Here is a 17,482-nt window from a genome sequence, read left to right on the forward strand (position 1 = left end):
AGAGTTACTTACCCAAAGAGGAGAGCTGTGTACCAATACCACCTTCCCAGGGATAAGAATCTCCCTGGGACTCTTAAGCTAACAGGAGCGCTCTGAGCCTCTCTTAAACAGATGAAGCTAAGAAAAAAAAACTAAAACAAACCAAGGCTATTTATCAGTGTGGCAGCCACTTGACTTGTCACTCTTCCCCCTGCCTCCTCTCCATTCATGGCAGCACTATCAGCCCACACAAAGCAAATCAAATGCATGAATCAAGACAAGCTGTATGGATGAAGTGGCCAAATATTACTTCTCCAGCTGTCAAAGAGGACAAAGTAATATAGAGAGTTGGGCACTGCTTTGAGGGGTGCCGTTTGACTTTCATCGCACTTTGGATCATGTTGAACGGCACAAACTTTAAAAGCCGTGCCTTGTTGTTGCTTTTTGTGAACAGTATTCCCATTGAAAGCCTGACCAGACGACCACATCATTATCCAAATCCCTGTTGCTTTTCTAGGAAAGTCCCTGGGTTTTAGTCAAGATCAAAACAGACCATCAAAAACTATACATAAATAAAAGTTACAGCCTAAAAACATTTCAGATTTGGGTCAGTGTTAACCAGCGGTGGTTCCCCTGCCACTACATGTCCATCTCCACATCTTCCCTTCCCAATAGGTGATTTCCGTGCTCAATTTGTCACGTGAGCACACAAGAGCTAAATAGTTGTCACAATTGAAAGAGTGATTCCTGCTGCTACTGTGTATTACTGACACTGCTACCCTGCAGCAGGTCTACACACACACACACACACACACACACACACACACACAAAGTGGGAGACAGATTATGTTCACCAGACTTACACTCTCCAGGGGGCTATCTGTCTGTGTTACAGTAGTGTTAGTCACACGGATAAAGCTACTTTGCTCCGCTGTATTCTGCAGTGTGTGGATCCTTTACTAAAGTGGTTTTAAAATACCAGTAATTATGCATGATATGTTAAAGTAACTGAATGATCGTGGTGCATGCAAGTAATTGCCTCCCTTCTTTACTATTACTGCTATATCGCACTGAAAGGAGAATTCAGGGAAAAGTTAAGAACTAGCATAATGGGACATTTTGAAACAGATAAAATTGTCTCATTATGATGCATTACACAGACTCCTCAGAGCTGCAGTCTCAGAGGTTTGGTAATTTTGGACCCTCACATGTATTGTTTAATAAGCATTGTTATCATTACCACTCTTTCTCCTCCGCTCCACTGCACTAAAGTGCTGAAGCAGGTGAATTACACCATGAAACTTCATGATTTCATGATACTCTAGTGAATCTGTCCATTACACCAGAAGGCCCGGTCCAAATCGATAAAAACAGTGCCTTAAAAGTATGACTATTTTAGTTTTTGTTTTTTTTTATCTTATTCTGTAAACTGATAGATCAGTCACGATAAGAAACTATGGGTGGTAAGCAAGCCATTCGTTGCAATAGCCATGTCTAATGGATTATAGTAATGCAAGGTTGAATGGCTCTGTCTGCTGGGGAGAGACTGCTTTCTCAGCACCCCCTCAGGCCATCGCCTCAGGTCTGTTTCAGAGAGTAATCTTAAGTGTTTCATAATTTCCACTCAAATGCTTGTTGTGATCACTAAGCTATATTACTATGTCTTTTTGCAGTTAGCTGGCTGTTTGACAATGCAGAAAATCAGTTTTATTCATTATTTAAATGATTCATGTTTATATCGTAAAAAGATTGTACAGTCTTACTGCTTCTGTGAAACAAAACAATATACCAGACATAATGTAGGCATACAAGAGTGAGGGTAAGAGACAGAAAATCTCCCTCGCAGTAAAGCAATGTTGAATCCACTGTGTACTTCAAACCCCAACAGTTTAGATAACCATAAGAAATGGCTCCTTTATTTCATTTTATTTTATTCCTTTATTCCTGTACGCTGGTCTCTGAGGAGTGCTGGCATCGATTGCTGATTTAATGAAAGCGTCTGTTCCTCTTCCCCCATTCCTCACTCCTCCTCCAGGTCACTCTGCTTAAAATGCCTCCGTTAATCAGATTTCTGTTAAAAGCCGTAAATAGAATCAGAGCTCTGGTGCCAAGACAGACTCTGCTTTACGCTGCTCTTTGCCCTCCCGCTCTCATTCTACGATTTCCCAACTAGTGAATCTGGTTGATTTTCATTCTGAAGTGCAAGTTAACAGAGAGCCCCTCATATTCACAGGTAAGCATGTGTTTTAAAACGCAAAGCACTAAGAAAGAAATAACACAGCAGGAAATTACCCCACTGCAATACAACAAAAAAATCGCCAACAAATCTAATGATCTTTATGTATTTTTATTCCTATATGACTCCTGAGATTTTCTCTTCCTCTGCGACCTTCACATCCTCTTCATATAATTCTTGTAATCAGATTTAGAAAATTGGGACTGGAGACAAGTGGTGGAAAGCTTTATGCCATTTTACAAATTTGATGAACATAAATGGGCGATAAACATTTATATTGTATTGTGGATAAACAAATTTTAGCACTTAGAATGGTACAAAAAATTACATACTGCAAAAACCTGAATCGTTTTTGTGTGGTATGCATTCATTTTAGCTGATATATAGAAATGATCACCAAAAAAGTCCTCATAGTTTATGACAGATCTTCCTTGACTCAAAAATGTACAGTATATAACATCCTTTTACCAGACAGTTTGTATTGAGCCTAAAGAAAGCAGTGGCTTCATGTGAAGTCAAAGCACAAACTGAGCAAACTAAAAGAAAATATTGTTCCAGTTACACCACTGTAGAGTCCTATTGTGAACATCAGTGTTGATTCTTAAAATATTTACTTATGGAAGGCCATATGAGAAGGAGTCAGAGTGCCTCATTAATCTGCCATGCAGATATTTAAAGGGTAAATCTCCCGGTGATCACACAGAACACAAAAAGTGTGAAAACTGCTGTGGCATTCAATGAACATCCTGCACTTTTGGTTTAAACATGCTCAAATGACCATGAATGTGTATCACACTCAAGATTGCACCAAAAGTATACACAATACCATTTTGACAGAGAACTGAACAAAAGGAACCCAACAACCAAAAATAGCTTTGAATGTCAATGTCTTTGTCTTTTATTTATTTGTTTGCAGATCTTTCAACAAACCTCTGTACTTATTTCCCATTTCCCTTACAAATATAAAGAAATGAGGGGTAGCATAAGACTTTTGCATGGTACTGTATGTATAAAGCAGCACAGCATGAGATTAAAGGAGCATTTTCTTTAGTTTTATCTCTCTTTAGCAGACTAAACCTTTATAACATTAAACAAAGTTTTTGGTATGTGCAGCCTTCAACCTGCTTTTGACAGTTCACCAGTTGTCTAAACTTTGAGAACCCCTGCTCTATATGAACTGGTTTGGACAACATTTCCTACTAAATTAGACATTTTGATGCTTGTATGTGGGTGCGCAACTACTATTGTGTGGTAGCGTCAGTGAAGACCTACCGTAGATAAGAATGGCAAGAAATCTCTGTGTGGTGCAGGAAGTGAGACGTCCACGTTGGGTCTCTACAGCATTACATTCAAAAGACATACATGATGCGAATCTCCATCGGAGTCTGTGTATAACTCTTAACGCTAGCTCAACGCAACAAAACGGAAAGAGGCATCACTTTGTGATGGCACGTTTGTAATTGCACTTTGCAAGTACACGTCTATATTGTTTCATTCTCAAGGAAAACTTAAACTAATATATCAGAAATCATACAAAAAGAACATTGTCTTGCAAATCTAATGACTAAGCCATCTATTCCTAAATGCTTTTTAAAAGCTATAAATGACTTATAGCCAGTGTTGGGAAGGTTACTTTTAAAATGTATTCCATTACAGATTACAGAATACATGCCCCAAAATGTATTCTGTAACGTATTCCGTTACGTTATTCAATGAGAGTAAAGTATTCTGAATACTTTGGATTACTTAATATATTATCATGCTGTTTACAACTACGTGAATGTACTATTGCTGTGATTTATTACTGTTACTGAAGGTTTGCGGCTCCGAACCGTAGTAAAGGGACCTCTGGCTAATACGTCAGGTTCGTGTCGGGCTCGTAGCCGAAAAATAGCTTTACTTTGTTGTCTGGGTCAACTTTGCTTGCGAGAGACAGAGAGAGGCGTTGAAAGGCTGCTCCAACGGAACTTGTTGTTTTTGGAGGAAAACACGAACACGGTGTACAGTCGAGTCTTAATAGCTTACTTACAACTGGGCTCGTCAGGCACTCTTCTTGGCTGCAGTGGTTATTATTATATTTACGTGCTTCCAGCTCCTGTTTTTGCTCGATGACAGCTCGTACTTTTCCTTTTTCTCCCTCCTCGCGCTCACAGACACATAACGTGTATGGCAGTCCATTCTCCCTGCAGCACAGACTACACTGCCTATGATGCTACATTCTTTAGAGCTATACCTGTAGCATTCTGCCTATTAGCTTAGCACAACAACAACAAAAAGGCGCTCTCTCACCCAGGAAACAGCAGAGAGAGCGTCACCCTGTAACCGTGGCAACCGTAACGCTGCCACCTGGAACAACAGAACGTAGCTGTCAAACAAAACCGAAACAGTCCTGACCCACGACAATATGAAACAAGGAAGTACCGCCGTGTAATCCATTTATTTCAACAAAGTAACTGTATTCTAAATACTGTGGAGGTATGTAATAACGACAGGAGAGGTCTCTGTGTCTCACTCCAACTTTCGTTCAACTTGGGTGTGAGTGGAGCCACCTGGTGGTCCGCCACACATACCCCCCCCCCTGAACACACAGTTAGGCCCCTATTCAGTCCAGGACCCTGGGTCTAAGCAAACGACCCGAACGACTGAACCTGGGAGGGAGAGAACATGCAGAGGAAGGTCCATCCTGTGAACGAGGCTGGTGAAGGAGAGCAGGAAAGGCAGGAGGAGGCTCAAACGCCGGTGGTCCAGGGGTAGTCCTGGGGGGAAAACCAGAGTCTGTCAACCCCATCGAAGGAGGGTGGTCACGGCATTACTGTCCGGAAGAACATGTGCAGGTTTAAGTCTGTCAACACACACAGTCTCCCTTCGACCCCCAAAATCCAAAACAAAATGTTTCTGGCCCGGTTCAACAACCCTGAATGGGCCGTCATACAGCGGCCGCAGCGGTGTCCTGTGGGCATCGTGCCTGACAAAAACAAACTTAGCAGTCTCTAGAGTCTTTGGAACAAAGGTTTCAGGCACGCAATGGTGCACCGGACCAGGAACCCGAAGCAAGTGCAAAAGCGGGTTGAGAGATAGCACCGATGGATCGAAGCAGGGAGGAGGATTTTCGGGCAAGAATTCTCCAGGCACGCGGAGGGGCTGACCAAACACTAGCTCAGCTGGGGAAGCACCGAGCTCCTCCTTAACCGCAGAGCGCAGCCCAAGCAAAACCCACGGGAGGCGGTCAACCCAATTGCCATCCTTTAAGGAGGCGCGAAAGCAGCCTTAAGCGACCGGTGGAACCGTTCACACATCCCATTAGCTTGCGGGTTGTATGCGGTTGTGCGGTGGACTTTAGCCCCCAGTCCATCAGCCATGGCCGACCAAAGCTTGGATATGAACTGGGGGCCTCTGTCTGACGTAATGTCTGCGGGTGGGCTGAAACGCGAGACCCAGCTTGACAAAAACGCCTTGGCCACCACTGCTGCGGTAGTGGACGCCAGGGGAACCGCCTCCGGCCACCTGGTGGTCCGGTCAACAACAGTCAAAAGGTGCGTAAAACCTTGTGACTGCGGCAGAGGACCCACCAGATCTACATGCACATGATCGAAACGTTTGCCGGGTATGAAGAACGGCTCCAGGGGCGCCTTGGTGTGTTTATGAACCTTCGCACGCTGGCAGGGAATGCACGCCGACGCCCATTCCTTAACAGATTTGCGAAGGCCTGGCCAAACAAATTTAGAGCTGACCAGTTTAACAGAGGCCCGGACCCCTGGATGAGAGAGAGCATGTACCGAGTCAAAAACTTGACGACGCCAGGAAGCGGGAACCACTGGGCGAGGGCGGCCAGTGGAAACGTCACAGACGAGGAGGGGACCACCGTCCTGCACGGGTCTGTCCTCTAGTATGAGGCCCGTCTGGGTGGATTTAAGCGCGAGGATGTCCGGGTCACCGCTCTGATCGGCAGCCATGGCGGAGTAGTCTATGCCGAGAAAGACGGGAGAAACCAGCGCACGGGACAAACAGTAAGCCACATGATTGGATTTACCAGCCACGTGCCGAATGTCCGTGGTAAACTCAGAAATGGCTGCCAACTGGCGCTGCTGGCGTGCAGTCCATGGATCAGAAACCTTGGACATGGCAAACGTCAAGGGTTTGTGGTCCACGTATGCGGTAAAGTGACGACCCTCGAGAAAAAAACGGAAATGACGAGTCGCCAGGTGGAGCGCCAGTAGCTCCCTGTCAAAAACGCTGTAATTGCGTTCGCTGTCACGCTACGAACTTTGTCGTGTTCAGCGGACTTTGTCAGGCAATGGAACCGCGCCCTCGGCGGAAATACGGTGCCCAAGAAAATCGAGAACGGGCAACCCAAACTGGCATTTAGACGGATTAATAATCAGTCCATGCTCCGCCAAATGCTGAAAAACCTGCCGCAGATGGAACATGTGCTGCTCCTTCAAGCTGCTGGCCACCAGTATATCATCAAGATATACAAAAACAAAGGGCAGCCCGCGCAAGACCGAGTCCATCAACCGCTGGAAGGTTTGGGCGGCACCTTTCAGGCCAAACGGCATGCGCAGAAACTCGAAAAGGCCGAAAGGTGTAATTACGGCGGTTTTGGGGACATCCTCCGCGCGCACGGGAACCTGGTGATATCCCCGTACCAAATCGATCTTCGAAAAAACCGAGGTCCCCGCAAGATGGGCGGAAAAATCTTGGATGTGGGGAATCAGAAGGTTGCGTGTTCACATCACGTCGGGGTCACCAATGTGGAGGTATGTAATAACGACAGGAGAGGTCTCTGTGTCTCACTCCAACTTTCGTTCAACTTGGGTGTGAGTGGAGCCACCTGGTGGTCCGCCACAATACCACCTTACCTTACCACGGTAACTGTAATGGAATACAGTTACTCATATTTTGTATTTTAAATACGTAACGGCGGTACATGTATTCCGTTACTCCCCAACACTGCTTATAGCATGCATAATTAACTACCTGTGACAAAATGAGTTTATTCTAAGAGCCAATTGTTTTGGAGTAGGTGTGTTCAAAAATTAAATGTGAAGAGATAAGGCTTCATCTGTAATGTTTATCAAAAATATTTTGTTTCATTTTAAGAGTAGGTCTTTCAGGGGGTGTACTTCCTTAACTTGCATCCATCTCTTCTCTATATTAATGTTGGCACTGGGAATAGAAATACTAAAACTTTTTTCCTCAAGTAAAATTAAATATAACATATCATAAATATAGTATCAAAAAAATCCTGATCATTTTTTCCTACTTAAAAGTGAATAACGAAAGAGATATTAACAATCCCATTCCTACACTAACCAGACATTACTTATGGACTGTGGATGTTTAAGGACCAGAAACATGTTAGTCAATACCAATATCACAGAAACTGAAAGCACACACTTTAAGTACATGAATTAAACAAATCGATGACAAAAAGCACATGGTGGTCTGTGTAAAGTACATCACGTATTTAACAAAAATCCAACTTTAAAAAGATGGAAAGCCAGATCTATAAAAGAGCCCCGGTTCATAAATAGATCCTGAATAAACAAAAACATTATACAGTGTTATTCTCACAGTCATTTAGAATTAAACAAGTTTAAGACATACAAAGAGGCAAAGCACAATCCGTCTATCTCTCAGCAAGTTTCATGTGATGAATAAAACACTGTGTGCATTATACATTTAATATAGTTTAAAATATGCAGTTTAAAAAAAATCATGAACACACACTCACTCAGCTTACAAATGGCGAAATGTTATTGTATATGCTAAAGCATCCTCTAAGAGACTTTACTGTTCTTACTTAGACTGCATGAGGGCTAATTATCACATTGTTCCTGATGAATAACCAGTCAAAATGATTATACCCTCTACAAAAACTCTTAATTAGCAAAATCTCTTTCTCAATCAAGTATCTAAATTACATTTGTACAGTTCAGTGATTACTGACCAAAAGGAGGATTTTTGAGCTGTAAAGAATACGCTGGGCCCATAAATGGTCTCACTGAATGGGTGACCACTCACCGAATGAATCATGTCCTAATAATTAAATTGTATGGCATACCCAGAGTGTTAACTTTAGTGGATGCGCATTGAGCGCTTCTGACTTCTCAAAAGGCTTTTAAAGAAATTAAGTGATGGGCTTCGACAATAATTCCTCTTTTCTGGGTCATTGATTGTTCTCTTTTTTTGGCTCTTCCAGACACATTTTGCTCTTCTACTTAAGATTTGCATTCAGGGATCCTTGTTCTTATCTCTATAACCCCAGTCAGGAGTCTGAGCTTTCTGAGCTGTTAATTTTAAAACGTGGTAATTAAAATATTTATCTTGTAGATGAATTTCATGGCTTTCTTACTTTTTTCTGGAGCTACCTATTTACTCAAGCACAATAATGGGTGAAAAAGACAATGAAGAATCAAGATATCCATTTCTATACATACTGCTATTTAGCAGCAAGGAGCCACACAAACTACGAAAAGAGCAGGAGCACACTATCTACACATGAGGTGTAGGAAGTCTTCACCAAATATTTATATCTATGCAGTGTACACGGACATATCGTTAGTTAAGAGCAGACACAAATTAAACGGGCTTGTCAGTAAGAACAATTTTGTATTGTACAAGGATAAAGCATTAGTAGCAATATTAATACGACATTATCTAACATCAAAGACAATTTAATTAAATGAGCTTATAAATTACAAGAATTTTATGTCTGAATCTAAGAGGATGATAACGTTTACCATAAATTGTAGTCTGAATATATGAATATGCCTATCAATCAAATTTTGCTCATTTTCACTCTTAATTTGAATGATATATCTCTGCCAAGCACCCTGCTAATAGCAATGTTTAACCTTTAAACTAAAAGGCTCATCTAGAAAGCTTGAACAAAACTGCCACTAGAATGTAAAGACCTTAATAAACTTTCATAGATAATAACAGCATTCGTTTAATACACCGAGGCTGTGAAAAACCAGCAACTTGTGTCAGATTACAGCCAGCAGTTTATCTTTCTTTTCCTTTTTTCTGACCTTAGTGAACTAACAATTTGCTGCAATCTGTTAGCATTCAGCTATTAATCAAGTGGTTACTGAACAGCCTGCAGGACTGTTCTGATATAGTGGCCACAACAGCATACTCTCTGTTTTCAAGCACCTGAATATCATTTGTTTCTGTTTTTCTAAGCCGTATCAGCAACATGTCTGCATGTCATAATATTAAGCCAATAATCAAAGTCAATTAGCATCCTACTTCCCTCCCTTTAAGCACCTAATTCTTCATGCTATACCTTTGAAATATAAAAAAGGGGGAAAAATGTTACTTACTTTCTATGATATTTTTTTAGCTATCAGGTTTTCCTGATATCAAGCTTCTTGCTGATCAATAAACAAAACTGTAGGCTAGTGCCATTTATCACCTCCAAATCTTCACTCCTGACGAGTGATAGATCTCCCATACAGTTGCTATCTAAAATTACTCATAAAGACTGATTAGGGCCAAATCAGAGCCTTCCTTTCCTGAATCTTCAACATATCATCAAAAAAATAGCTTTCTGGAGTCAAGTAGCCATATGATAGACGAGCATTTCCAAGCGCAAGGCCAGGGTATTGTGTGCCATGAAGCTTATTTTATAGGGTCCATGATAGATGTTGTTTAGAGCGATTTAAGCGGCCCTTATGCTGGTGTCAGCATCTGACCCCTCCGCAGTGATAAAGCTATCAGAAGGAGAGAAGTGGAAGCAGAAGTGAAATACGGAGGGAGGGACACATGTGCCAGATAAACTCCTGCATACTGGGCACGCACCCAGCTCTGGAAGGGGAATGCCTTCATTCTTATCTGCATAAAAGTTGAAGGCGCAGGAGTGGCTTAAGTGAAAGTGCACATTAAGTCCTCTAATAATCTAACTTCCAAAACTATTTAAATCAAGATTTTTTTTTTCCAAAACGTACAATGTTCCTTGTTTCAAGAGTGACACCCAAGCCTGACACATATTGCAACTGCAAATCAAAACAACAAAACAAGCTAAGAGCACAGCCTAATTATTTCATACTGAACACAGGCTGAAAATAAATGATGAAAACGTCATCAGATGCAATGATGACTGCATAAAAATGTAAATACAAAAGGAGGGGCACAGGCTTAGATACCAACAAGCTGCCCAAGAATATCAGCTGCAGTTGTGGCTACTATGTTTGCAAGGCACAACACATGTTAACTGGTACTTAACTGTATAAACTTGAAAACAAACAAGAAAATCTGTTCATTCAGTTCACTTAAATCACACATCCTGAGGGCGCACAACATACTGATTATTTCTATTTATTTAAGGTGCAACAAACACCATAAAGTTACACAATGGGCTCAACTTTTCAAGTCAATTTTTTTCCTCAACTGGTATCTGTTTTTACATTTTTAGCAAATTGGCATCATTAAAATGATTGTGAATTAGCCATTACGAGTTCCTGTTGCACTACGTTCACGGTCAATTATCACAAGATTAAAGAAAACACAGAATTTCAGGAAAAGTGTAAGATGAGTGTTGTTTTTCCAACTTAGATTATACATTCAAAATATATTTTATATTCTAAACGACACTGACTCAAGAGCAGACCTGACATAAACATTGTATTTTTACAATTTTAACTATGCAATTTTCAAGCTCATGTGTTAAAAAGCAGCCCTGAAATACTGTGTGTGCATCAGTATCCTATAACCCACAGGTGGTATACAGACAACCTATTGTAGCTAATAATCTTTAATCAGACCCCCATCTGTGGTTCATTAGCACCAGCTAAACATCTTCATCCATACTTCAAAACATTTTGCATTACTGATAAACTTAATAATTTCCTCCCACAAACTACAGGCCATGCTGTCCGATCGCATCAAAAGTATGAAACATGACAGAGAGCAGGTTCTGCTGCAGGTTAGGAAAAGCACAAGCAAAAGTATTCTTCATCATAGAGGTTACTCAAAACCAATGGGACATTAACCCACCTCCCCTCTCGCCTCCAACCTTTATAATACAGACGCTGCCCCCAAATGAGTATTTGGGGTTGTCATGTGAAATTGAGACCTATTGGTTGTAATCACAAAATGCGACAGGCCTGTCCCCTCTGAGAGCAGGTCACCTCTACTCCCCCGCCCTGCTCCTGTTCTGGTCTGTTCAGCCTGCATGAGCCCCATGTTTTATTCCCCCTTTCTGTCTGCTAACGTTGGCCTTGTCATTTTTCACCCTGCTGACTGATTACTGGTTACACTGTTTAGCCAATCTCCACTTATAGCTTCTTGTCTTCTATGGCTTTATGACATTATTACAAATCTTTATCACCACCATCAATACTCTTAGCCTCATAGTGAGGTGTGTTTAGAACAGACACAAACACTATCAGCCCAACCAACACATACTATATTATAACAAACTATATAGGAGTTGTGATTGGAAAGCAACCTGAAACAGAAGTTAGTTAATGTTTTATACATTTTGCATTATTACGGTTCATTTGCATATCAGGTAGAAGCTTACCTAAACCTTTTTTTCCAATCATTTTCTTGCACAGGCTGCACAGGTTAGACCGATATAGCAAAATTCTTGTTGTTTGACTAAACAACCTTTTGCACAAAATATTAAATCTGTTAGAAGTTAATGGACAAATGGCAGCAGTTCCTGTTCGACTGGGTTTATCACTTTAATCGTGAAGTTGTTCTGTCTCATATTAAAAATATCGTATTTTATGTTGTAAGGACATTGTGTTTGTCATTGCTGTATGAATATTGCTTTCTTCCTGTTTTTTAAAAAGATATTTTTGATCTTCCACAGACCTTCACATCTACGTAGACTCATCACACTAGAGCTCTCATGTAAATCTAAATCAACATGCTACAACTAAATTTATACACAGACATGAAACACTTTCCAGAGCACAAGATGAAGCTTGAGCAAAATATGTTAAAAACTGTAATATCGTCCTAAACACACACACTCCAAGGCAGCGGCAGCAAATTTCGCCATTCTAACAAAGATACTCTTTAGCAAACATTGTTTCTGTTGCCATCATCAACACTACAAACAAACGCAGCCTAGATTATCCCTCTAAGGTAAGCCTTTAACTTTTTAAGCTTTTAAAATATATGCATGTAAACAAGTGTATGATTCAACAAGAATATATTAAATTTGATTCCTGACCAAAGGCACTGTAATTTAAAAATCTACAAATTTCAGTTTAACTATTATTTCTTACAAACACCAATAACAGATATGACTGTACTGAAGTGCATTTTATAATTACAGTATTTTTTTCTCCTTTGAGGAAAATAAAACATTACATTAAGGGTGGAACAATTGTTGTTAAAAATGTCGAGGGTAAGGATTTCTCAATGATTAATACTTCTCATTTTACTCAGTACTAAGTGTTTTTATTCTGTGTGAGTTTGTGTGCTTGCATTAGAGTGGGTTATCTAAGCGTAGTCACACTTGGCTACTCCTGGGTGGATGTGAGAAAGTGTCACTGCCTATGTTTGAGTAAAAGAAAAGGGCGTGAACACAAAAAGTGACTGATATAAACAGGAAATGTTAATATAACAAGTTTACGCTTGCTTTCATCAGAAGAGCGCTGCACTGACAGGAAGTACAACTAACATAACATTAATTGTAGCTGAATAATTAATCCTTAACAATCAGAGTAGAATGGTGACTAACTGAAAATCGTAGACATTTTCCTTAGTAGGCAATTATAATATTATGGATTCTTTTTAGGCCACGTTTAAGGAGACCCATTAGCAATTAATACCAGCTACAACATGATTTAGAATATTCCCACACAGCATATGTCTAGTAATTGTTTATAGGTTTAGTTTGAAGATGAAAGCTGAGTGCACATTATGAAAGCAATATAGATATTTATACTATATATATATATACACACGCACAGTTAAGTGAAACTCATCGAACACTAGTAATGGATTTTGTAGCACTTGGCTGCCCTCTGTTGGACACAACCTTTAAATGTGCACTTCATCTTCCAAGAACTCAGTGCAACATGATATTGGTTACAATGTAATTACAGTGAAATCTGGTTGTTTGTGTATGAAGCCAACTACACAGGTCTAAGAAAGGACAAGAATTAAGTATAATGCATTCTATGCATTACTTTGTACCCTTATTCGTACTTAAGGGTGACGTTTCTACAAGTAGTGACTTACCTAAAGTCATATAATGTAAAAAGAATTCTTATACCAGTTATCAGGACATAATAAAAATAATCTAGTCGTTAGCAGGTCTTAAAATACAACCTCTGATAAACATGATAATATGATACTGTGTCATAATTTATTTAACAAAAGTTACAACAAAAAGCAAAAGCAGTGTACCAGCTACTGTTAATCAAATGCCCATGATTAACTGATCAGCAGCAGTTGTAACCATCTCAATCAAAGCAGAGGTTTTGGCACTTTGGTGCTCTGGAGCTTTGAGGTGTGGATTAACACAACACCATAGAGGAAAGATAATGTACGGTGTTCATATTTTTTGCCATTTACAAACAATATAAAATGCATCATCTTATAGTGAGAAAAATTATTTACAAGCAGAAATTTTTTAAGACAGTGACCAAGCTTCACAGGAGTGGATATTCCAAAAAATCTGTTCCAGAGTCAGACTATGCAATGCTGAGAAACTGCAAAAAGCACAAGAACTACATGTCAGACTCTACATGCCTCTGTTAACATGTTAAATGTTCAAAAGTTCAATTAAAAAAAAAAACAATCTGAGCTTGTTTCGCAGCCAGAGGAGCTGGGCACCCTGCAGTTTGAACTCCTCTTTTTACCAAAGTATTGTAGAGTCAAATGTGACAGCGAAAGCGCAGCCCAAACGGACTCATGCTACAAGACAATGACCCACAGGGAAACCAGCAAATCAAGGTATTACACTGGCCCATTCAAACTCCAGAGTTCAAGTGATTGAAATGTGTGCAAGACCTTAAGAGAGCAATGCAAAGAAGAGTGGGCAAGATTTCTTCCACCGCTATGTAAGACACCAATAAAGTCACACAGATTCACATGATTCACAATCAAGTTATTGCTGCTAAAGGTGTTCCTCCAGGTCACTGAATCATGAAGTGGAGTTTTTCTTACACTGCTTCAGCATTATAGCTTATTTTTTGTTAAATAAGGACATGGTTTAATATTTATTGTTACATATATGAGGTTATAGTTACCACATTTTTTAGACCTGGTAAGGACTAGATGATTTTTCTAGTATGTCTTGATATGTGTACTTACTTTTACCATGACTTTATGCAAAGTAAAGCAAAATTTCCAAATTTCCCAAACAAATGAATTTTGTTTAGAGAAATGCTCAAAACTGAACATAAACTAATTTAAAAGTGTAACAACCAAGCTTATGTATACAGTTCGAAAATAATATATTTTCAAGATAACTCTAAAGGCATTCTTATCTCATTTATAAATGAGAAAAAATAGACACATTTTAAGGTTAAATATGGATATCAGCCTCAAGCCTTTGTAAAGGTTAAATATGACCTGTAAGACTAATTAGGTCTCCCGTTTTCTCTAGATGACTTTGTCCACTCTCAAAAACCTGACAAGGGCCACGTAAGGACAAAAAGTATAACGTAGTTTGTAACGTCTGACATCTCTGTTGGTTGTTAATGGTTTATCTTACACTAACCCCAGATGGTGCAGCCTACTAAAGGAATTCATTATGACTCAGGGTGGTGTTTCTTTATGAGTCACCATTTTACATAAGAGATAGCCTTCGTTCAAAAGTGACAAGAACAACTCCCTTTTTTCTTCAGCACTAAAGGAGCTTCTTTAGAAACAAAGATTTAAAATTTTATTTGACCCACTTAGCGCAGTACTTTTCCAATGTTATGCAACTGAGAGACTAGTGCATTCAGTTTATAGTAAGACAATGGTGCCATCTAGTGAGCAACAACAACACTTCTTATTTTTCCGGCTATAGAATAGTTTCGTTATATTAATTTCACTGAAAGAACAGCAGTTTGTCTGTGAATGAAAAGCCATATTTGTTGCTTTTCTTTCTCATCTTATTTATGTTACTCCACTGGATTGTATTTTATCATCTGGGAAAATAAAAAGCCCCAAACTTAAAAATAGAGTATTTTATATAAAGTTGACAGTACGGAGAATACAGCTGATCCATATATTAATCTTATCTGTGATGCATCTGCATTATAAGATATTTGTCTGTCTATATTACATATTTGTAGGAGATATTTGACTACTTAGCTATTCATTCCCTGGGATTTCAATTTTCGAATTTTATCATTTTATTACATTTTTTATGCTAAATTAGAAAAGCTATGTCTTTAAGTATTTAGATAGTATTTATTTTAAATTGTACACTGTACACCGCCACATTTAATTAGATCTTACTGACAGAAAGACAGGCAGACTTTCAGTTCAAATTCAAGTGCCTTAACAAAAAATGTGTTTAGGACTGAAAGTCCCATTTCCACTGTCTCAAAATGAATTGTATAAACTCACCATGTTTGATGAGATAATGTGGTTCGCTTCAGAGCTGTTTCTCTCCTCCTCCATACTTATCTCTTACCGTCATCCTGATACAAGTTAATCTTTGTTTCATCTGTCCAAACATTTTTTCAAGAGCTTTGCAGGGTCTTTAGAAGTTTTCTGGCAGAGTCTAATCTGATTTTCTTGTTCTTTCGTGTAACCAGTGGTTTTCACCTTGCTGTAAACACTCTGTATGTACATTCACCATCCCTTCTTCAAGCAGCAGTTGCTGAATTTCTTGCCATAGTGTAATATTTGTTAATTCAGTGTGAACGTGACTAAATAGTGGAAATAAATGATGCCAGAAAACCCAAGCTGTGAGAAAATTGTTGGAGGAAGCACTTATGACTATAAGAAGACTATAAGAAGAGTCTTTAAAAAGATGATCCCTTAGTGTATTATAAACGTACTATAAAGATCTTATATTTGTCCCATATTAGCTTCTCTTCTCTGTTTAAGCCCACGTTAATGTAAAAATATTTTACTTAAATAGAATAACTGCCAGACTACAAAGACTACAGGCTCGCTTTTGATTCTCAGAGTTTCCATAACTTAAATGGGAAACAGAGTCCTAAGCTATCAGGTCCCTCTGGTGTAAAAACATCTCCCAGTTTGAGACTTGGGAAACAGACACTCTTTCTACTTTTAAGATTAGACTTAAAGCTTTCCTTTTTGATAAAGTTTATAGATAGGGTTGGATCAGGTGAGTCAACCCCATCTCTTAGTTATGCTGCTATGCTGCACTGAGCATTTACTCTCTATTTACCGCTTTTTACTCTCCATGTCAGTTACGGCTATTTCCTTTAAGATAATTACTCTGTAAGCTATTAATTTGTAAACATAGCTTTAATTTATTTTAAAAAAGAAAAACAACATATCCATTTGAAAAATATTTCCTTTTTTGTTTTCATGTCACAGATGGAGTGGCTACTTCTTCTGAATATTAAAGAATAAATATAAGGAAATGATAAGATCATTAATGCAGACAAACTAAAAAAAAAGGACACACATGTTTCACTTATTTACTTGTTAATCCAGTTCTGTTTCTGCTACTTTGATTTTTATACTTGTCTTATTTTTTTACTGCCCCTCGTTGTGATTTATGTTTTGTTACCTGAGACTGGCATAATACAGTTTTGTTACAAGATGCCATCACTCAAGTAAATAAAAGTTAAGCAAACACAGCAAAAAATCTTACATAAAAACGTTTCTTTTGAAAAATGTAAAAAAATAAATTAAAAAAAAGACACTAGGGAAAAGAGAGACCGGACTGAATAATATTGTCCACTCATAAAACCAACCACAATTTAAAAAAATAAAGAAATATACAGTAAACTGTGTCAACCTCTTTGATAAGGAGTGGTGCATTTGATCACTGACCTGGGATCCCTACAGAAAGTGACTGTATTTTGCCATTTCTATTCTGAGCTTCTGAATAGTGCCTAGCAAAAACCCTCCACATTACTATAAGAAAATGAAACGAAGATTTTAACCATCAGGAACAAAAGTAAAACCTTATAAAATAATAAAAACAAGAATGAAATAGCAAACTCATTCTGAAAACTAGCTGACACCAAGGCAAACTAGATTTGAAATTAAAACAAAAAAAGGCCCTTTTTAATTATTTAGCTGATGTTATGTTATGTCCACTAACTAAGGTGAGCTAAACATGCTGTATGAGAAATGCTTTAGTACTCTTCCACTGGTATT

The sequence above is a fragment of the Aulonocara stuartgranti genome (assembly GCF_965226115.1).
Source record: "Aulonocara stuartgranti genome assembly, chromosome: 1".
In the NCBI taxonomy this organism is placed as follows: domain Eukaryota; kingdom Metazoa; phylum Chordata; class Actinopteri; order Cichliformes; family Cichlidae; genus Aulonocara; species Aulonocara stuartgranti.